The sequence below is a fragment of the Aristolochia californica genome, unplaced genomic scaffold, assembly GCF_029961685.1.
Source record: "Aristolochia californica isolate CCGP_79_NKW_82.1479 unplaced genomic scaffold, dmAriCali1.0.hap1 SCAF_3, whole genome shotgun sequence".
Classification (NCBI taxonomy): Eukaryota; Viridiplantae; Streptophyta; class Magnoliopsida; order Piperales; family Aristolochiaceae; genus Aristolochia; species Aristolochia californica.
The window spans coordinates 41106182-41129414 of record NW_027181992.1 but is presented as its reverse complement, the minus strand read 5'-3'; the positions used below and the strand labels follow the sequence as shown (position 1 = coordinate 41129414).

The 23233-nt window shown below is 36.4% G+C and overlaps 1 long non-coding RNA gene across 3 annotated transcripts in view; it reads left to right on the top strand.

Moving 5' to 3' along the window:
- The window catches only part of LOC137959934 (uncharacterized), a 37411-nt gene extending 14467 nt beyond the window's left edge, over window positions 1–22944 (top strand). Inside the window, exons 2-4 of one of the 3 annotated variants that reach the window (XR_011114093.1) lie at window positions 20326–20579; window positions 21737–21886; window positions 22483–22944. This is a non-coding gene — a long non-coding RNA (uncharacterized lncRNA). The other 2 variants (XR_011114094.1, XR_011114092.1) reach the window with 2 other exon arrangements.
- Window positions 22945–23233: the final 289 nt, after the last annotated feature.

Sequence of the window (23233 nt, the reverse complement as noted above, 5' to 3'; positions counted from 1 at the left end):
ACGTACTTGCACTGAAGTCATCCATAACAACTATAGGAATTGGATGTTGAACACCTGGATTTTCATTAGCAGACCCCAAGGGAAGTGAGGCAAACACTTTTGACGATGGAAAATAGGGTGTATACTCAAAAAAGGTAATCTCAGCAGAAATATAAGTTTTCGTTGTATGAGGATTATAAAACTTACATCCTTTTTTATGACGAGACCGAGGAGGCAATTTATGATTAATAATACCAAGAGGGTGAACAAAACAAGTGGAACCAAAAAATCGTGGACAAACATCAAACATCTTACTTTGAGGTTTTAGGAACACAATAGGAACACGTCCTTGAAGAACAAAGGATGACATATGATTAATTAAATAACACGATGTGAGAAATGAATCACCCCGATATGATAAAGGAACATTCATTTGAAATAACAAGGTATGTGTGACCTCGAGTAAATGCTTATTTTTGTGTTCAAACCCCATTTTGTTGAAGGGGCACATAAAGTTTGATGTATAATACCATGCAAGTCACAAAATGATCTGATTTTTTTATTAAGAATTCCAAATATGAAAATTGTGAATAGTTGTCTCAAACTTAGTTTTTATTTATCAAAGACTTCAATTTCTCATGAAGGAGATACACCCAAGTCACTCTACCAAAGTCATCTCTGAAGGACACAAATTATTTAAAACCAAAGACACTTGGGACTCGACACGGGCCCTATACATCTAAATGAGCTAATTCAAAAGGACTATTACTTTGACTCAAAGTAACTAGAAAATGTGATCGAAGATGCTTTCCAAGGTGACATGATCCACACTCGAAAGACAGATTAGACAACATAGAAGAAAGAAAATGACCAAGCTTAGCTATTGATGGGTGTCCCAAACGTAAGTGCCACAGATATGGTGAAGTATGGGTGGATAATGCCATAGCCTTTGGAACATTCATGGCATCTAACAAACGAAGTCCACCCTTCTCATGTCTAGAACCAATTATCTTCTCCATCTGCAAACCCTGAAATACATATGAAGTAGGATTAAAAGTTATTGATCAGTTCAAGGATTTCGTAATGTTGCTAAAAGACAAAAGATTAACCGGAAATTTAGGTGCAAATAAGACATTTGACAGAGACATATGAGGAGTGGTTTGGACTACATTCTCACCATGGACCTCAGAGGTGAACCCATCAGCAAGAGTGATAGTCCGGTACTTTTGTGAGGGAAAAACTGATGAGAACAAAGTGGACATGACTGACATATGTTTGTATGCATCAAAATCAATGATCCAAGATAGACTAGAGGACACATGTAATGCAATCATACCTGAAATCGCCATCATGGCACATGCGATGGATGAAGATCCGATGTCTTGAGTCGTAGAGGATGATGATGTGGATGTCAACCAACAGCCGGAGTTCCCCTTGAGTTTCACTGTTGAGCACATCCTTGGCTGAAATGGAGTATGCCCCTGCTGGTTTTCCAAAATTTCCTCAGCATTTGTTAGAAAAATGATTATTCTGCCCACAACGAATACATTTTCTGTCACCCCTATCACCAGGGCCTGACCCCTACTTGAGTTGTCACAACCTTGACCTCAACCTTGACCTCAACCTTGTCCATCTCCTCCACGACCTCTGGAGGTGTTTGACCTGGTAGGGGTAGAATTGACATTAAGTGTTGATGCTTCAGTTGGTGCCATTTCTTTCTCTCTATTTATCACTGCACTTTTAGACCAAATCACAAGATTAAAAGCTTTCTCAAAGGTAATTACTTCATCAACTGCTAACATTTGTGTTCGGATTGCATCATATTCCGGTCGGAGTTCTTCTAGTAAGAGCGTGCTACTTGAATTTGGTTCTTTTCTTTCCGAAGCTGCTATGCGTTAGTAGTCAATGGTTGGAAGGCATTGATTTATTTGCATTGGACCCCTCATCTCAGTAAAATAATCTGTGACGGATCTAGTACCTTGTCGCATACTGAAATATCTGGTATATAGGTCATATACCTTGGACAAATTACTCTCCTAAGACAAGATAGATTCCAAGGTTAACCAAATCTCTCTAGAGGTATCACAACTCATCTCCCGATCACTGAATCTGGTCTCCATACTGTTTTCCTTTTTGCTTTCAATAACATAAGAATTGAATGAGACTAATTCAATTAATTCTTCCCATTCAATTTGACTGAAGTAATCTGAATTGAATGAGAATCCTTGCTCTTTGAACTTCTACATGATTTAATGGGGGTAATAACTTATCCAAAGTTTGCCATCTTATCACAAATAAGCAATACTATTATCCAAGAACAACCACCACAACTACAAACCACAAAAGCACATGAAGAGCTGTAGAGACAGGTCTTGAGCACTATGCGCAGATGTAAGTGGGCCCCACAACAAATCAAATTAGGGCCAGCTGATATTCAATAATTCCAACCTTCGTTTAACACCAATCAACATAAATGACAAGTCAAATCTTCAATTTATGCAATTGCACACACAAAAAACACAGACTGGGCTAGTTTGCACTGGTTTAAGCCTGACCAAATTTAGGTCAAGGCAGGCACAAACCCTCTAGGGGCACAATGAAGCATAAGAACTACTCAAAAGGTAGTACAAGCCATCAACCAAGTGGTTTTGGCAGAAAAGAAAAGGAAAAGATTGGACCTATAGTCAGATGAGAAAATTTGTGAAAGCCCCATAGTAGAGGTCGGTCTGTATTTAAGAAGAATAAGGCTCAATTGGGATCCCAAGGCTCTCTCTTCATTGCTCTGATACCATGAAAATTTGCACGAATAAAGAAACTACTATCCTGATGACTAACTAACTGCAACTCCTAGAAGAACATGTTCTCAAATAGGAAATGACCAAAATACCCTTATAACTGTATTTTAACAAATACCATATAACTCACAGTATTAGTGAAGAACCTTCCTGTCACCCCTTTTCAAGCCAAATAACATGGAATATAGTTCGTAGATCCTTGACAAATTGCTCTCCTATGCATACATGGACTCTAGAGACATTCAGATCTCTTTGGCAGTCTAAGAATTCAGAACTTGGTTTCTAAGCTTATCATCCATACTATTCAATAACTTAGTTATGACTTGGCTATCTTCGGCTTCCCAATCATCATTCAATGGTATAGGAGGATCATTTCTCTGGTATTTCATCTTCCTCTTAGCCTTTAAATAAATCCTAACTGATTTTGACCAGCCTATTCGATCTCTCTATGGTGTTATTTTTTCTGTCTAAATAACTTATCTCCTTAGTAGGTGTAAGAAATTCACCAACATCAGCCATCTCAAACAACATAAATAGATAATAATTGATATAGGCGCAAGCTATGTTGGCGCCACACAAGCAATAGGGCAAGAGCAATATCAATAACAAGTATAATAGACCAGTTCCACCATTAATAACCAAAAAATCAAGGAATAACACTTCGATTAGGGAAACTCATAATGATGTCATCTTCTTGAGGGATGACGCATACACTACAAGCCTATGCAGGTTAGGGTTGAAAGATTTCCAACAGTAGAACCCTTTAAGAGCACAATTTTTGCACAGAACTAATTTAATCAGTAGTAGGAACCATTAACCCTTGGGTTCTGGTAGAACGAAACAAAAAAGATCTGACCTTTAACTTCAATCAGAAGAAAATCTGGAAATCTCCCTTTTCTAGAGTATGTGAACTTCAAGAAGAGGGAAGAAGAACCCCTACAAAAACCTGAAATAGGATCTTATTGCTCTGATACCATGAAAAATGGAATAAATTGAGTAGGGAAGAGTGAAGAGAAGAGAGAATACAGAGATGACACGGGAGAGTGCTCAAGACAGCACCCATTGGAGGCATTTGGTTGACCTCCCTCTTCTTTTATTTTTTACTTAAGTGATTACAATAGTAAAATTACAGCAATGCCCAGGGGTGGCATCGAGCCGAGCTAAGCCCGAACCTGCCTATGTTCGAGCCGAGTTTGATTTAAATATTTCGAACTTGAGCTCGAGCCTAAAATTGTTATCGAGCTCGAGCCCAATAATTTTAACCGAGTTCAAGTTGAGCTCGAGCTTCGCATTCATTTAAAACTTTTAAAAAAATACATGTCTTGAGTTCGAGCTCCAACATACATTTAAAACTTTTCAAAAAATACATGTCAAATAAATTGTATATAAAATTATGCATACATTTTACATAAAATTGGGCAAGACCCCTACATAAAATTGGGCAAGATCTGTATTGAAAATTGGGCATAAGGGTGGCATCGAATCGAGCTAAACCCGAACCTTCCTATGTTCGAGCCGAGCTTGATTTAAATATTTCGAACTCGAGCTTGAACTGACCCTAGCCTCGAGCTTAAAATTGTAATCGAGCTCGAGCCTAATAATTTTAACTGAGTTCGAGCTTCAAACATTTAATACTCTGCATAAAATATATGTCAAATAAATTATATATAAAATTATGCATACATTTTAAAAAAAGAATCATAGGGGAGGTTCGGGATTGAATCTCAATAATGGATTAGAACGCACCAATATTAATCATTTTTACTCCAAATGTTGTCTAGCTTATTTTGTAATTTCTGAATCTGGCCATAAATTTATTATGGCCTCCTTAGTGCCCTTGGTTGAAAATTTATATTCTAGGAAAAACTAGAAATGTTTTTCCTAGGATACATATATCCAAAAAAACTTTAACTAAAATCCTATTACTATTAGTGACTTACTAGAAAATTACAAGAAATATTTAAAAATTTTCTTAGGAAAATTAAATGGACCTTTTATTGCCTCTTCCAGGGAAATAAATAAAAATTAATAATCAATCTAATATATTGCTATACTTATTGATAAATTTTTATTCAAATAAAATGTCAAACACAAAATGCTATGAAAATTGCTTCATGCTAAAAGTATTACAACATCAACTGTTAAATACTTATTAAAAAATTTTCTATACGGTTTTCTAGCCCATCTTGGCAGGAAAATCTTACTTAAAAAAATTATATGATTTTTTTATAAGAATTTCCAATAGAAAAATGTTTCCAAAAAACATGAGGCACTAATAGTCCCTAGAAACGTATTTCTACTAAAAATGTCTTTTCAACATTTCTTGAAAAAACCACTAATAGTCCCTAGAATCATATTTCTACTAAAATGTGTTAAATTTCATTTTGGGATAGGGCCTTGGACCCAATTTAACATGGCATACGAGTGGGTACTCATATGTGGGCCTGCACCTAAACTATCTACTTGTAGAGCCACAAAAGATGACCTACACCTAAAACTATCCACTTGTAGAGCCACAAAAGAGGGCCTACACCTAAACTGCCTACTCCTAAATTATCCACTACTAGAGCCACAAAAAAGAGGGTCTACACGTGAGGGAGAGTGTTAAGGAATAGTTCCACATAGATTAGTGAATACAAAGATCTTGAGTTTATTAGTTGGTACAGAGGTTTCTTAAGTTAACTAGTCATTTTGGGATAGGGCCTTGGACCAAATTTCTTGAAAAAACCACTAATGGTCCCTATAAACGTATTTCTACTAAAATGTCTTTTCAATTTCTTCAAGAGCCATGAGGAAGGGACAACCTAAGTTCAAGAAAGAGTTTTTTTTTTTCACTTGCTTATGATCTCGCATGATGTCTTCTCGTGTGGGCGAAAAAATTATTTCTCCCTTAACTAGCGCCGCCGGCGAGGACTTGTCGTCGGGGCTGACGGCTGCGACAAAGGCGGCGGTGATTGAAGCAGTGGCAAAGGTAGACGTGGGGAGGAAGAAATCAAACCGAGCAGCTGTCGACGGCGACAGAGGTGGCCACAACAGCGGATGAGAGGGGCTCGATGGTGACGAGGGGAGGAAGACTTCCCCCCCCCCCCCTCCTCATTCTTGCTCCCACTCCCGAGCCCGTTAATGAGCCGCCTCACGATCTTTCGAACTGAACCATGGTTCGGTCGAGCTCAGCTTGTTAACTCAAACAAGCCATTCGAGATCCAGATAAATCAAACCGAGTCGGAACCAAGCCGAGCTCGAGCCGCTTGCAAACCGGCTTGGTTCAATGCCAACCCTAGCAATGCCCCTTACATTTCCTACACATATAACTTCATGTATAACATCAGAATTTAACCAAACTTGAATCATAAGTTCCTACATAACATATAATCTACTTTTTAACTTCAGAAGTCTATACTAGTAAACTGGAAATGACCAAAATGGCCCTTGTATATATTTTTAACACAATTATTAGCAGTACAGCAAACAGAATAGAAAATGAGAGAGTTACGTGAGATGGTTTATCCTTGTCGAGGCCTATAATGCACCAGAAAGGGGATCTCGTCGTTATCAGTCCAGGGACTGAGAACAAATAGAGGCCAAAAGCACTTGCTTGGAAGTTGTGGGGAAACTTGAAGAAGGATAATTCAAGAATGTAGTAAATTAAGGACAGAAGAGAAACTTTGATTTGGTTGTTAGTAGGGCATTTTCTCAAAGTTTGGTTAGTTATGTCCTAATCCAGTATTATTAAATCTTTATGTGTGAAGGTGACCTAAACATGGTCAATTTTGGAGAAGTCTATTAAAGGTTAAGCTAATTGCATGTGTAGAATGCTGTACATCTGCTCCTTTTTGTTAACTCTGCTTCTGTCTGCAGTGATTTTAAACTGATGCTGTTATAACCTGGTCTAATGCGGTGAAAAGCGGTTTGAGATTCCTAAGTCAGAACTACCATTCTCACTATTGGGGGCAATTCCTGGAACTTGGTGCTTCTAGTATTATGTAGGGAATATTGTTGGAGTACTAGATATCTTTAGCTGCAAATAAAAATGCCAAGATTAGAGAGTTTTGTTTTTTTCTTTGTTTGACAAAAACTATATGAAATGTTTTTGGTCATAAATGGCTATAACTAGCAGCAAGAGAATAGCCAGGTCATGAAAAACACTTGTATCACATACAAGATTTCTTGCATCTATATTAACATGTTAAAATTTCTGCAACATGGTGGAAGTGTCTCAATACTGACAATGTAAGGTGGGGAACTCTCTTCAGTGAGCTGAAGCTTGGCCTCCCTCTTTTGCTGTGTTGTTCATTATTAAATTGAATAAAATCTCCACGTGTTCAAAAGAATATAAACTGAGCATGTAGGAGACATGTTAATTAACTCTCCATATTAGCTTTATAAGATCTCCTTTCACTTGCATAAAACAACAACACAAAATGCTAATGAACTTTTTTTGTGGCGAGTTCTTGCTGACAGTTACAAAGGCTTGGTTCTTTTAGTCTTATGCACTTATCTATGAACATGTACAGAAGTAGAGGATAAAGGCACAATTTTTCTCTCATTAGTGGATTTTACTGAGTTCATTTGTGATCTCTGCCTAAACCCTGTAATTTTGGCAAGAGGTGCAATATCCACTTTTGAACATGTATTTACACATAAAGGCATCCTTGTGTTTCACATACTTTTGTAGAAATGTTCCTGTCTAGTTCTAAACCACTGAAATAACAACTTTCTCATTTAAAAAAAAAATTTTTTTTTACCTTACTGGGAGTTTCTTTCTTTTAACTTTTTCAAAACTGGGTAATTTCATCAAAGAGTGGAAAGTTTGGGAACAAGGTAGAAACATAGATATCATAAAATGCTTAGTGGAGTAAAATCATTAATATACATCTTCTGTATTTAACTCCAGATGTTAGAGCCGGATATTTGATCAATGGATGAGGTGAGTATGTATTGATTTAGTCAAACGCTTAAGCCATCTTCTGAGGGTCATTACATTTGATTGTTTCAAGTGAATCTGTTCATTACAGTGGGCTCACAGTTTATAATTAATAGGATGATCCGGGGTCACTCATAACTTCACTAGACAAATTGGCCAGCTCCTTAGCTTGCCACACCTGTTTGTTTTAACTGAATCTCTGCAGCAATTATGGCCCAGAGAAGGTTTTTGTAAATTATAGAACACCTTGAGGAAGTGTAGAGTACAGACCATCGTTATAATGTATCAATTGTCAAACTTTTACCCTGGAAACCTACAATTTAGGTCAACTTAGTAGGCTTTTCTCATCCCAAGAAGAAAAGGATTATCTTTGTTTATTCTGAGATATGTAAATTTTTCCAGCCTACATACCTGTTAAAATACAAGTCCAGGGGTATTTTGGTTATTTCTCATATTTTCCACATTATATTTTTCTCTTAGAGTATGGCTATTAGATAGAGAATGTCTTATTTTATCTTTAGTTAAATTTTCATTCAATTTAGACATGTATTTTAGGAGATGTAATTTTGAGTATTGAGGGGCATTTTTGTCCTTTTGTAAATTTTCAATTAAACCCTGATTATAAAAAAGCTGGAGGGCTTTTCTAGCTCGGATTCCAAGGCAACAAAGTTGTTCCTCTTCCAAAACTCTTTTTCTACTTCTATTTTCTCCCTAAATCACATATTTTTCATGGTATCAGAGCAGTAACGCAAGTCTTGGGCAAGTTTCTTTCGATTTTGTGGATCTTCTCCCCATTTTCAACAATCTCCTTAAAGGTTTTTCCTAGATTTCTGGATTGGTAGGGTAAAATTCCGAAAATTTCCTTTTTCTACCTATCTTAGCCTATTGGCTAATGATTACTATTTCTATTTGATTGATTGTTGGGATTTAGAAGTATTTGATGGTCCCAATTTGACGAAATTTCTCAAATTTGCTTGTGTAATCTACCCAATGCTTGCGTCATCATCCATATAGCCTACGTCATCCTGCTTTCTTGCAATTAGGTCATTCTTTCATCAATTTTTGGTCTCAATTGCTGAAATTGATTCTATTGGTTCGAAATTGAGTTAATTGGGTGCTGAATTACCCTAATTGAATTCGTTGTGGGGCCCACTCGATTGCGCAAGCATAAAAATTTGAGGAAAGTGTGTCCTTTTGGTTAATTGATGCTCTAGTGTACTGAATTGTGGTGTTTGGTGATATTTAATGACTGATTCCAGTACATGGGTTGTTGTCCAGAGGATTGCTGAAAGCTCAGATGTGAAATTCTCTCAGTCTATTTAGATAACTACGTTCCGGTTGAATGTATCGAATTATGTAAACTGATCCAAATCAGTTTTGATGTATTTGAGGGCCAAAAGAATGGCAAAATATATAACCGATGATCCCCCAGTGCCTGTTACTGAAGACTAGGTGGTAGTAGATAATTTAATTATCTGGTTGGCCAATAGTATGGAATCCAAATTTAGCGACCAGATTTTGAGTTGCACTACTGTTAAGGTAATGTGGACTACCTTGGCTTCCATTTTGTCTCAATAAAGTAATTTTTTAAGAATCTATAAATTATATGTGAAGTTCTTTAATATGAAGTATGGAAGTAGATCAGTGACAAATTATTTCACTGAGATGAAGGGAGTACTACAGGAGATTAGTACATTCCATCATTTTACTACAAATGTTGAAGACATAAGAAAGAAAATCAGATGATTCAAGTAGCCTGGTTTTTGGATGGTTTGGGGCTTGAGTATGATGCTATTAGAGCCCAGTTGTTGGTCAATGAGGATGTGATCACCCTTGAGCAAGCCTTTAACAGAGTTCTTCGAGCTGAAGATGCAGTTGTAAATAAGAATGAGTCAGGTGGAGCTCGCTCAGAAGCAATTACTCATAGCCTTCAGTCTTCTACTGGTAAACCTGATGGTCAGTTTTATGGTGATAATAATAGAGGTAGAGGTCACTTTTTAGTCCACCCATGGTCGAAATGATCAGGGGGATCGGAAATGTGTTCATTGTGGTATGACTAATAATATTTCTGAAAAATGCTAGGCAAATTTTGGTAAGCCTACCTGGGCCAACTCTATAGTCACAAATAAGGACACCTTACACACTGGATCCTATGAGGAAATTCAGAAGTTATTACAGTGTTTGGATCAACTAACTGCTTCATCTCCTGCTTCTTAGACTACCGAGATTCCTCCTTCTTCAACAAGTGCCACGATGGCTAGTACATGTATGAATGCACTAAATGTGTCCCATTCCCCCTCTTGGATCATTGATTCAAGAGCCTCTACACACATGTCAGGTATGCCCTCCCTATTTCAATCCATTAGTCCATCTCATTCATATCGTTGAGTTACTAGCTGATGGATCCACCTCTCCCATTCAGAGGGAGGGTACAGTTCACACTACTCCACAAATATCCTTAAATTTTATTTTATTTGTACCAAAGTTTCCAGTTAATCTCTTGTCTGTGAGTCATATTACTAAATCCTTAAATTGTTCAGTAACCTTTTATCCTACTTCTTGTGTTTTCTAAGACTTGTAAACAAAGAGGACGATTGGTTTAGGAACATGAGAAGGGAGGGCTCTACATGCTGGATGATGTATCTGTTTCTTGAGTTGTAGCTCTCACTACTACAGATTCTTCTTACTTGTGGTATCTGTGCTTGGGACATCCCTCACCAGCTAAGTTGCATTAGTCTTTTCTTTCTTTGTCAGCCGATATTTCATTTGATTGCAAATCTTGTCTGCTGGGAAAGCATCGTCGCTCGAGTTTCCCAGTTATTTCTAGTCAAAGCACTAAATTGTTTGAATTAGTCCACTCTGATGTATGGGGTCCATGTAGGGTTCCTAGTCCATTTGGTTTTAAGTATTTTGTGTTGTTCATTGATGGTTTTAGTAGAGCAATTGGGTATATCTCCTACGGGAGAAGTCCAAAGTATTTGAAGTATTTCTTAATTTTTTCAATGAAATAAAAAATTTGTTTGGTGCTTGTGTTCATGTGCTTCGTACTGACAATGCGTTGGAATATCTTAACCATAAATTTTCAGTATTTTGTGCTTCTCATGGTATTACCCATCAAAAGTCCTGCCCTTATATACCACAACAAAATGGCGCTGCTAAACGTAAAAATAGACATCTCCTTGAGGTTTTAAGGACACTATTACTGCATATGAATGTTCCTAAATCTTTTTGGGAGATGCAGTTTTAGCTTCGTTCTACTTGGTTAATCGTATGCCCTCATCTGTTTTGAGTGGTCAAGTTCCTCTTCTGGTTTTAAAGCCCAATTGTAAATTGTTTGATGTGGCTCATATTTTTGGATGTACTTGTTTTGTTCATATGTTTGGAACTTTGGTTGATAAGTTGTCTCTTCAGTCTGTCAAATGTGTTTTTCTGGGATATTCTCATCGACAAAAAGGGTACAAGTGTTATGATCCTATTCGATGGAAGACATGTGTCAGCCGATGTGACATTTTTTTAATATACTCCATATTTTTCATCATCTATTGTTCTTATTGCAGTTTTGGATGTACTAGCTTCATCGAGTTCTTCATTGTCTCTTCACGTTTATAGTCGTCGCTCTCATGCTCCTGCTGTGCCTCCAGTAGTTACCTGTACAGAGCTCTCTTCTCATGATCCACCAGCTTCCTCATTGCCTGCAGATCCTGTTGTCTCTAATTTGGACTTACCTATTAGTCTACGAAAAGGTAAACGATCTTGTATTTGTCATTCAATATTCAAATACGTGTCTTTTGATTTTTTGTCCTTATCCTTCAAGTCCTTTGCTATGTCATTCTCTACTTACCATATACGTCGTTCAATGCAGGAAGCCTTGCTCCATGTTGAATTTATGGAAAAGAGAAAAAACTTCATTGACTTGTTATAATCAGAGTACATGAACCCCTATTTATAATAGAGGAAAATAGTAGAGTCCAATTACAATTAAACTACCCTTGTCCCAATTACACCCAAACTCTAACATTTAAAGATAAGTCATAGTATAATTAAATAACTCAACATAAATAGAAAAATAACATAACTAAAACACCTTTAAACTGAAACTCTTCTATGAGACTCCTGTAAAACTCCACCATATTAGTTCTGGTTCTGTGAGACTTCTTACTATGAGAGTCCTGTAAGTAGGGGTGACATCGAGCCGAGCCGAGCCCGAACCTGCCTATGTTCGAGCCGAGCCTCGTCTTGAGCCTAAAATTGTTATCGAGCTCGAGCCCAAAAATCTTAACCGAGCTCGAGCCGAGCTTCGAGCCGAACTCGAGCCTCAACATACATTTAAAAATTTTCAAAAAATGTATATCAAATTAATTATATATAAAATTATACATACATTTTACATAAAATGGGACATGACCTCTACAAAAAATTAAGCATAACCTATATATATAATACATGTATAAGATTGAGGCATAACCTCTTCTTAAAATTGAATATAATTTGATGTATATAATACCTGTATAAAATTCGGCATGACCTCTACTTAAAATTGGACATAATCAATATACATAATACCTGCATAAACACTCCATAAATACTCCATAAAATTATCTATACATTCCATAAACACTTCATAAAATAGTCTAAACACTTCATACACTGCATAATATTATAAATAAACTTCATACAATAATCAAACACAACAAAATTAAATGAAATATCACTATCAATTTACAATCACCCAAATAAAAACTATAAATCCATTATAAAATTACAAACTATAATTGTTTCTCTTAATGCTAGAAAATAATATACATCCCTGCATGAGCAAAATCTCCACCTACGACAAAAACAAAAAAATAAAATTAGTTATTGTCAGATAAAAAAATACTCTTCCATTACTAGTTACTTAATGTCGTTAAAAATATTAAAATTACCATGATGAGAGAAACATGAAAAATCATGTAGCTGGTAGCATTATCTCTACACTCTTCTTCTCAGGCTGTAATCATAAAACAAAATTTTAATAAATAAAACTAAAAAATATACTAAAAAATATCATAATAAAGAATTGATCAAAGAAATTCACCTTTTGATTTTTCTTTACACCGTGAAGAACCCGAATCCAATCACTGCCACAAATCAAAGCTTGAACTGTATTTGGTGCCAAGGAAGAACGATATGAGTCTATTACTCTACCACCAGCACTAAATGTAGACTCTGAAGCTACTGTGGATATGGGAATTACAAGGATGTCTGCTGCCATCTTAGATAATACTCGAAATTTCATATGATTCACTATCCACCATTCTAAAACATCAAAATCATATTGTGAAGTTTCCTCACAACTATATACACCTTCTTCAAGATAAATTTCCAATTCTGACCTTGGTAAATTAACTGCATCCTTTTGTTTCATATAACTCATCAAGTTTGACCAACCTGAACTTGATGAAGGCCTACGACTTGTGGAAACACCCATAGAGCTACTAGTACTTGAAACAATCTCTTCATTTCTAATATCCACATTATATAAGGATACATATTCATCGTAGATCTCATATAAGGTGCGTCGAACTAAATTTATATTCATTGTAGCTTCCTCCATAGAATATATCACTGGAAAACACATTTCGATCAACTTTAATTTGACCCTTGGATCCAAAACTGAAGCAACAGCCATCAATAAATTGCATTCACCCCAATACTTCTCAAATTTCTCTTTCATTCTACTAACCATTGTCCTAATGAAAACATTTTCATTTGTAGAATGAAAATCCAGAACTTCTTTTACCCTATATACCTCACTAAGGTACAAATTAGAAGTAGGGTAGTCACTCCCAGAAATTATATTAGTAACTGCATTAAAAACTTCTAAAATCTCACACACCATGTCAACTTTTTCCCATTCATCAAAACTTGGCAAACAATCATATGTTGGTTCTCTAACTTTAAATCTAGAGAATGCATCTTTGAATTTTAATGCAGAAGACAACATGTCATAAGTAGAGTTCCAACGAGTTGGACAATCAATAACCAACCTCTTTTCACCAAGTTCTAATTGTTGTACAATTTCAGAAAAAAGTGCGAAGTCTAGCCTCAGACAGATTTATGAATTTGACACTTTCACGCATATTATCAATGATATCTTTAATCTGAACAAGACCATCTTGGACTAATAAGTTCAAAATATGAGCACAACAACGCACATGAAACAACTTTCCACCACACACCAAATTTTTTTTCCTTGAAAAATCTTGTTTCAAAACTATGATACAAACATCATTATATGCAGCATTATCAACTGAAATACTAAAAACTTTATTTTCAATCTCCCACTCTTTCAAACACTTGTAAATAGCATCTGCTATATCAACACCACGACGAGGAGGAGGAACATGCACAAAACTCAAGACTCATTTTTGTAGCTTCCAAAATAAAATGCCCAGTAATAACCATGTATTCAATTTTTTTATTTTGAGACTTCCAAAGATCCGTGGTAAGACTAATCTTGTTAATCTCTTTTAACAAAATTTTCAATTTCTTTTTCTCTGCCTCATACACCTCCATACACTCCTTAATAGTCTTTGGGGATATTTTCTCATAATTCATATTTGCCATCTTCATTACAAAATTCCTTCTTAATAGTCTTCGGGGATATTTTCTCATAATTCATATTTGCCATCTTCATTACAAAATTAAATCCCTCCTCTTCTACTATCATGAATGGATGCTCATGCATAAGAATCCAATGAGCAATGAGTACTCTCATTTTAGCTTGATCATAATTTCCTCCAAAATCCATAAAAGGAAGTCCAGATGGACTCTGATCAACATTAGACCCCGCTCCCACTGGTTGAAAGTTTAAGGTTTTTTGTTTTCTCATTGCCACTTTTCTACTAGTGCAACGTTTCAAATGTCGACTTATATGTGTGGTCACTCCACTACTAATAACACTCAAATTGATTTTACAATGAACACACTGAGCCTTTTTTGTACCATTAAGTGATACTTCTTTGAATTCCAACCACACATGAGACTTTTTTTGTCTTTTGGAGGTATGAGTAGAATCACCTTCATCCTCATTTATGGTAATTTCATCTGGGCCGACTTCTATGACAGAGGGTAGTGACTCTGGTGGAGTTGAGTCACTATTTATAATTATACTAGAACTAGTGTTAATTATTGATGTCAATTGAGGAGGTGTTGACATTCTTACTTCTACAAAAAAACAAAATTACAAATTAAAAACATAAAGAAAAGAAAGTTATCCGAACAACAAAGATCCTACACATAATTTAAGATACTTGTTTATTCTTAGAGGAAGGTACGTGACATTGTGACAATCGGGAACGACCCTTGTCTTTCAATGCAGCGGGGTCTCTTTGAGCCAGTAGCCCTGCACCCAATAGTTTCCAGTCCAATATACCGATCCTTTTTTTATATATAAATTTAAAAACTTCTAAGATAAGGAAATAAGCACACCAACATTCTCTTCTAATATTTTGATGAAATTCAACCTCAATACCAAGAAATTAATGATAAAAATGAAAAAAAAATGAAATTCAACCTCAATACCCCACTATACCAATAACAGCAGTAGATATAAGTTCAATGAGAATTAAGAAAGAAGGACAAAAACTAACTTTTTTTATTCTTTTTTATAATAAAGAGAAGTTGGATGCAATTAAGAAAGCTCCTGATTCCATTAACTATAATAGAGTATTATTGAACAGAATATGTTATTAACACTCAAAATCATGAAATAAAATTCCATTGCTAAAATATATCAAGTAACAATTTGAATATCATTGTTGTTTATTGCTGAAATATATGATAAACGTACAAAATTTTATAAGGGGCCAGACACCTAAAAATAAGAAGGCAAAAAAGAAACAAGATCCCACAACATAAAAATATTTGAAAGTCTAGAATAATAACTTCATTTATGAAGAACAATAGAATTTGAGCAAAAAAATCATTGACAACCAACCAACTATTTTCCAAACATTATAGCAATTGAGCTTAGTAAGTCATTCTGAGATATACAAAAACATAACAAATGACAAGGTGGGGGATTTTTCTCCCCCACCCTTCCTTTCCTTCTTGAATGTTAGCTCAGTATGAAGTTTCCTGGCTCTCAGCCAGCTAGAATGCAATTGATGGCACACTCAAGCAAAAAAATAAATTAAGAGAATAAAATAGGTCAACCTTATACAATCTGTATAAAATGATCTTCTTACATTCTACCCTTAAATCAAGAACTCACCATTTCAAAAAATCAAACAGTATCAACACTCAAAATCATGAAATAAAATTCATACCAGTTTTCTTACAATGATTTCTTCCCGAGTGTATTTGAACTGTCAGCTGGAAATATCGGAAAAAAAAAAAAAAAACAGAGCTGAGTTTGCTTACAGAAACAGAGTGTGTCGTTCGGATATCCAAAAAAACTTTCCAATAATGAAGGAGCACTGCTGAGAAACGAAGCTGAGAAACAAAGAGAGAGTTAGAGATTTTTTAGGTTAGCTCGGCGACCAAAAAAAACAGAAAGATTAAATAAAAATCTTACCTCCTTCCGTCGGACCGTCGATTTCGTCTCGTCGGCGAGGAAAAGCTTGGATGAAGAAATCGAAGAGGAAGACGAGAAAGAAATCTTTGAGGAAGGAAGATAGAAATCGTAGAGGAATAAATCGAGGAATCGAAGAGGGAGAGGGAGAACGAGGGATTTGAAGACCAAATCCCCCATTTCCCCTGAATACCTGCCGACGGACAGCGATTTCCGCAAGAAATCATGCTGAAACGGCATGGAAATGGCAGACAGAGGTATGGGTTTCGTAGAGAAATTTCCCGAATCGAAGAGGTCTCCGTCTCCCGATCCCCGATCCCTGATCCCCGATCCCGAATCGCTCGTTATATTAACGAGTCGGCTCGCGAGCCGACGAGCCAAACCGGGCTCTGCTCAAGCTCGACTCGTTAATGTAAACGAGCCCATCCCTGAGTTCGAGCTCGGCTCAAGCTCGAAATATAACGTTTCGAACTGAGCCGAAACCGAGCCGAACTCGAGCGGCTCGCGAGCCAGCTCGGTTCGAAGCCACCCTTACCTATAAGGGCCTTCCATATCTTCTCTTGAACACTCCCCCTCAAGCTGGGAGGTAATGGCAGTGATCCCAGCATAAACCAAATAACATAGATGTTGTAATAAGCTCCTCCATCACGATGTCCCAACACCGGGTACCGACTCTCAAATGCAGAAATGGGTGATAAAACATAAGTCGAAACCAAACTCAAAGAATTTCGAATAAATATAGTAATAATAATCACTAAAGTGGGTAATGCCTGTCAGTCACAAGACTTAAATAAATTTCATCAAAGTATAACTTCTCTTCATAAAATATACTTATTTTGAGATAAATAATCTTATAAATTTCGGTCTCTGTAATTTGGCTGAACTAAGTACACTTACTCTTTTTGCCAGCATGACCATTGATTTTTCCAATATCAATATCTCCGTATAAAAAACTCTAATCGAGAATTGGTTGAATATGGAAGAAAGTTGACTTGCATATGTTTCTTTTGATATATAATTCTCCATATAAAGTCTCATTCTTGATGGCATACAATAGCTCGGAAGTTGAAGCTTTCTGCTGCTGATCGAACATCTCTTGTAGTCTAACCTCTGCTACTTAAAATATTAATTTATCTTTGTAGAAAACTCTGATTTCAAAAATTCGTTTTGCGTTGGGAAGTAGGCTCAAATATTTTCCCTTCAATATATAATATGCAATATGAAAGTCTTAGTATAAAGGTGAAAATGCAAAGCAAACAAAGGGTATAGGGACTGAAAAGAGGGAAAAAATAGATACGAACCTAAACTGCCAGAGATAATAGATCAGAAAAGGATTACATTATCTTTGTGGGTTGACCGAGTCAACTCACAGAACCCGCTCTGATACCATGTTGAATTTATGGAAAAGAGAAAAAACTTCATTGACTTGATATAATTAGAGTACATGAACCCCTATTTGTAATAGAGGAAAGTAGTAAAGTCCAGTTACAATTAAACTATCCTTGTTCCAATTACACCCAAACTCTAACACTTAAAGATAAGTCCTAGCATAATTAAATAACTCAACATAAATAGAAGACTAACATAAAAACACCTTTAAACTGAAACTTTTCTGTGGGACTCCTGTAGAACTCCACCATATTAGTTCTGGCTCAGTGAGACTTCTTACTGCGAGAGTCTTGTAAGATCCTTCCATATCTTCTCTTCAACACTCCAGAATGGAAACAATCTATGGATGATGAGATGAGTGCTTTGGTGTCTCGGGGAACATGGCGTCTATGTAATCCACATGCAGAAACATCTATTATGGGGTGTTGTTAGGTTTATAATATCAAATATAATGATGATGGCTCTATTGAACGGTACAAAGTTCGGTTGGTGGCGAAGGGGTATACGGAGGCTTTTGGAGTTGATGTCTTTGAGACATTCTTTCCTGTGGCCCGATTTACTTCGGTACATATCTTAATATTTGTAGTTGTTAATAAAGGTTGGCTTCTCTTTCAGCTTGATGTGAAAAATGTTTTTCTGTATGGTGATCTACATGAGGAAGTGTATATGGAGCAACCTCCAGGGTATGTTGCTCAGGGGGAGACAAAAAAGGTATGTAAGTTGTAGAAGGCTATTTATGGACTTAAAAACAGAGTTCACGGGCCTAGTTTGAAAAGTTTAGTGATGTTGTACTACAGTTTGGGTTTTATAGGAGCCATTGTGGTCATTCTATGTTTCTACTAAAAAGGAAGATTGGTATGGTGGTTTTGGTTGTCTATGTGGATGACTGATTTCTGGTGATGATCTTGATGGTATTACAGAAGTTAAACAATATCAGGCCACACATTTTCAGGCGAAGGATTTGGGCTCTCTCAATTACTTCCTTGGTATTGAAGTCGCTCGTAGTAAGCGAGGTATTGTTCTTTCTCAGAGAAAATATAAATTAGATTTTTTACAGGAGTATGGTTTATTAGGTGTTAAACCCATAGACACCCCCATGGAAGTTAGTCATAATCTACATGACACCTAGGGTCCTACACTCAAGGATATAACTCAATACCAACGGTTAGTAGGTAAATTGATCTATGCTACAGTTACCAGGCTGGATATCTCATTTGTTGTGGGAGTTGTGAAGCAATTCATGGAAAATCCTCAGAAAGTCCATTTAGAAGTTGCTCAGAAGATTTTGAATTACTTAAAGGGTGCACCTAGAAAAGGTCTTCTGTATACTCAGAATGGGAAAGTTGATGTACTTGGGTATTTTGATGTCAATTATGCTGGGTGTAAGATGGATAGACGTTCTACATCAAGCAACTTGGTAAGCTGGAAAAGTAAGAAACAGATAGTTGTGGCTAGGTTCAGTGCAGAGGCCAAGTATCGAGCAATTGCTCATACAGTTAATGAGCTTATGTGGATTAGGTTTGTGCTTCTTGAGTTTGGTTTTACGTTACCTAATCCTATGGTTATGAATTGTGATAACCAAACAGCCATTTTTATTGCCAACAACCCTGAACGAAACATATAGAGGTTGACTGCCAATTTATTAGAGATGCAGTTATGCAGGGGAAGGTGGTAACTCTTTATGAAAAGTATTTAAGACCAGTTGGCAGATATATTTACCAAACCTTTGGGAAGACATGAATGTGTATCCATTAGATACAAGTTGGGATTGTTTGATAACATCTCTCTAGCTTGAGGGGGAGTGTTAAAATACAAGTCCAGGGGTATTTTGGTTATTTCCTATATTTTCTATATTACATTTATCTCTTATAGTATGGCTATTAGATAGAGAATGTCTTATTTTATCTCTAGTTAAATTTTCATTCAATTTAGAGGAAATGTAATTTTGAGTATTGAGGGGCATTTTTGTCCTTGTGTAAATTTTGACTTAAACCTTGATTATAAAAATCTGGAGGACCTTTTTGGCTCGGATTCCAAGGCAGCAAAACTGCTCCTCTTCTAGAACTCTTTTTCCTCTTTTATTTTCTCCCCAAATAACATATTTTTGACCATTGAAGGAGCTTGAATGTATTCATCAAATTCCATTACTTAAATGTACATCTTTCACCGCAATTGTGGTGAGATTAGAAAAGTTTCTATCTTTTAGTTGGCAGTAGTTAACTGTCTTCTGCTAGGCAGGGAACTTTCAATGTACTGTTTTTAAATTTTAAACCTTTTCTTAAATCAACACGCTAACGCCAATTACGAAAACTGATGATAAAACAATAACTAGATGCCTGCAGTGTACAATGTAAGAAACTGCTGTAACAAGTATTTGTCTTCATACTGTTGTTCCTTCTTTATTTCTTGTCTCTTGTCTTTTGATATCCTGATTGTTGTAATTATATGCCTGTTGACACAACAATACAAAACTAAGTGAACTAACAACAACAGAAGAGACTGTAGTAATCATTGGTCTTAACAAATTAGTCTTTTCATTGACTTTTACCCTGTACTTTTTTTTACTCTTTTGTTCTTTTCTTTCTTCCACTATTACAATCTACTACTTTGCAAAGGAAGGTGAAAATTGTAGCTTCTCTCCACTTTACATTGATATTGCTCCAGTGAATGTACCTTTTCAGAAAGGATCAGGGCAGAAATTCCTTCAACCTTCTGTAACTGGAATAGAGCTTGGCTACTTTGTGTTGGACCAGCTGTCAAAACAATTAGAAGAGGATGGACAGAGTCCAGAAGATGGACAGTTCAGTGTACATCCACCTACATCAAGCAATCCTTGAAAAGAGGAATGCTGAACATTACCAAGAGAATTCGGTCTGAGGCCTATACATTGAAATGGGTTTTGTTCATTTCAAAAAAAGAACATTAGCAAGAGAAGGTAATCAAGCAGAAACTGTGGATTGATGTGGTCTGTTATGATTTACGTGAGATTTTGGCCATTGGCAACTCAACATAAGAGAAATTTGACGACAACAGTTCCGGAAAAGAATGTGTTATTTGCATGTTTGAACCAAAGACAGCTGTTTTACCATGTCGACATATGGTAAAAACCTGTAAAACAGTTCTTCTTTTGTTCTATTTTACTTGTGTTGTCTTTTTTTCATTTTGTGTGTGTGTGTGTGTGTGTGTGTGAAATGAAGCTTTATTGAGACATTGAAAAGGATACAACAGGGGAAACCTCCCCTTTAATCAATGGGGAAGGAATTCCCAATTACAATAGAAGGGCGAGAGGAAACCTCTTTTTCCAACCTATTAGCGAAGCTATTTGCTTCTCCAGGAGTATGAAGCCATGAAATCTGTAACAGGTTACGCAGGTCTTGAATTTCCTGGAAATCATAACCTAGACACCGAGGGGGCTTGCATTACCCTTCATCCAACCAATCACCATTGCTGAGACCACAACTACTGCTGAGAAATTTTGAGAGTAGATCTTTATACCCTGCTGTGGAGCGCTGATCTCAGCCTCAGCTGAGTCTCTATGCCCAAGTGGACCAGAATATGTCATCAGTATTGTTCCAAGATGATCCCTAATAACTCCCCCTGCCCCTGCTGGGCCAGGGATACTCTTAACTCTTTTTATTCTGATAAGCAAGCTAGTTCGTAATTGTGATACAAAATATAAAGATCTGAGATCTTATGTATAAATTTATAGAGAACAGTAAAGGGTAGAGGACCTCACCAGGCTTATCACCATAAGGAGTTGTTAGCTAATCAAAGAGCTTTCATTAATGTCATAGATCGATAATGTCAATAATTGAGCAGTCAAAAAAGAAAGTTGTAAAAATAAGGCCTTTTGACTGGTTCAGGGAATGAGGACATCGATCTAGATGGGGCCACTGAGGTACAATGAGACATTTAGTGGTAGTTTATGTTGCTTTTGAGGTGCAGTACATAATTATCTTGGTGAGTTTATTTCAGGATGGTCAAGCCAATTCCATTAGTTATCTGATCTTGAAAGTGATAGTTTTGCTTCCTTTATGTCACTGATCCTTAAAAGTTCCTTGTATCACTAATGCTTAAATTCCAACTTTTCAGTGTATCTGCAGTGAGCGTGCAAAGGAATTGAGGTTTCAGTCAAATACGAGTCCCATATGTCGGCAGCCTGTTGAGCAACTCATTGAAATCAAGGTGAAGATGGAGAAGCAGTGAGAATTAGAATGTTCAGATTTCAGAATAGTAGTAAAGGTTCAATCCATCACCCATGACAATATGATTTTTTAAATGTTTAATCTTTTGTATACTTGCACCTTGGGATGTTGAGTTTTTGCTGTATAGTTTTATTTGAAATTGTATATTAACTGATGTTCTTGCAATGATCGATGTACCGTGATTGTAGTCCCCAGTTCAGCTTGGCCTGTCACCCACTCACCTGCTTTAACTCAATATGGTTATAAAGTGTATTTATTGTGTCAAGAATGATGAGTGGCTTCATTTTGTGTCTGTGTGACTGAGCTGTAGGCCAGAACATGCGATGTGTATGTTAATGATTTATGTTTTCAGAACTTTTCTCATGTTATCTTATGATGACGTTTTACCGTTTCCTTTTGAGATTAAAAACCAAATTGGGCAGAAAGTTTGTTTTTTTTTTTTTCTGAGGATGGAGATGCAGTGTAAAGAGGCTGTCATGGTGGGTCTAGGGTTTAGGGTTTTTTCTTTGGTTCAGTTAACTCATCTGAATATTTGGAGTATTGATGGTTGATAGGTATGGTTGAAAGTGGAAATGCTGCGAGTACTTCTTTCTTTCTGTTTTTTCTTCGCTTTCTTATATTGGTCCTTTGTAGGAAGCCAGGAGGTCTGTAAAAGTGATACTATGCGAGAGGGCAACTGTTTGGAATCTCCCAAACTTCCTAGAGGAACTGTGATTGAGGTTTTTTGCTTGTGTTCGGTGTCTGGCCTCTTTCACAGAATGGTAGGAAGGTTCTATGGGCATGAGAGAGGATCCACTACCAAATAGAGACCTCTTGGGAGAGTTAACTTAGTTTCAACTTGGAATTCCCTGCTATTTTTTTTTCCATTTCTCATATGGCAAGTGAGGATGTCAGACTCAAAACGGGAAGCTGCAGCACTGGTATTGCTACTTGCTAGTAGTGTTAATGTATATCTTGCCACTGTTTCTAAAGCTGGAATCTTTTTTTTCTTTGTGAGAACCAATACAGTATCACCCTTGAAGCACATGATCTGTTTGGTTGAATGATCAGAAAAGTGGAACTTGATAATCATTTGTTGAAATCTTTTTACAGATATTGATCCGAAAGAAAGATTCATTGGGCTACTTCTATTACAATGTATTTGTCCTTATCCTTCTTTGAATACTAGTGTAGCAACAATGAAATCTCAATCTTCCATAGACATTTTAACTTTTTCTATTTTGAAGCTTTTTATTCTTTTGAGGGAGGGGAAAGATGTTTCAGGGGATTAAGACCCTTGTTTGAAAAGAAGAAGACACAAGTTAGTCGACAAAGTAAAAGAGCAGTATCAGTCTCTCATGATATTTTTGTATCGTTCGATAAAAGCGTCGTGGCCATCTTACGC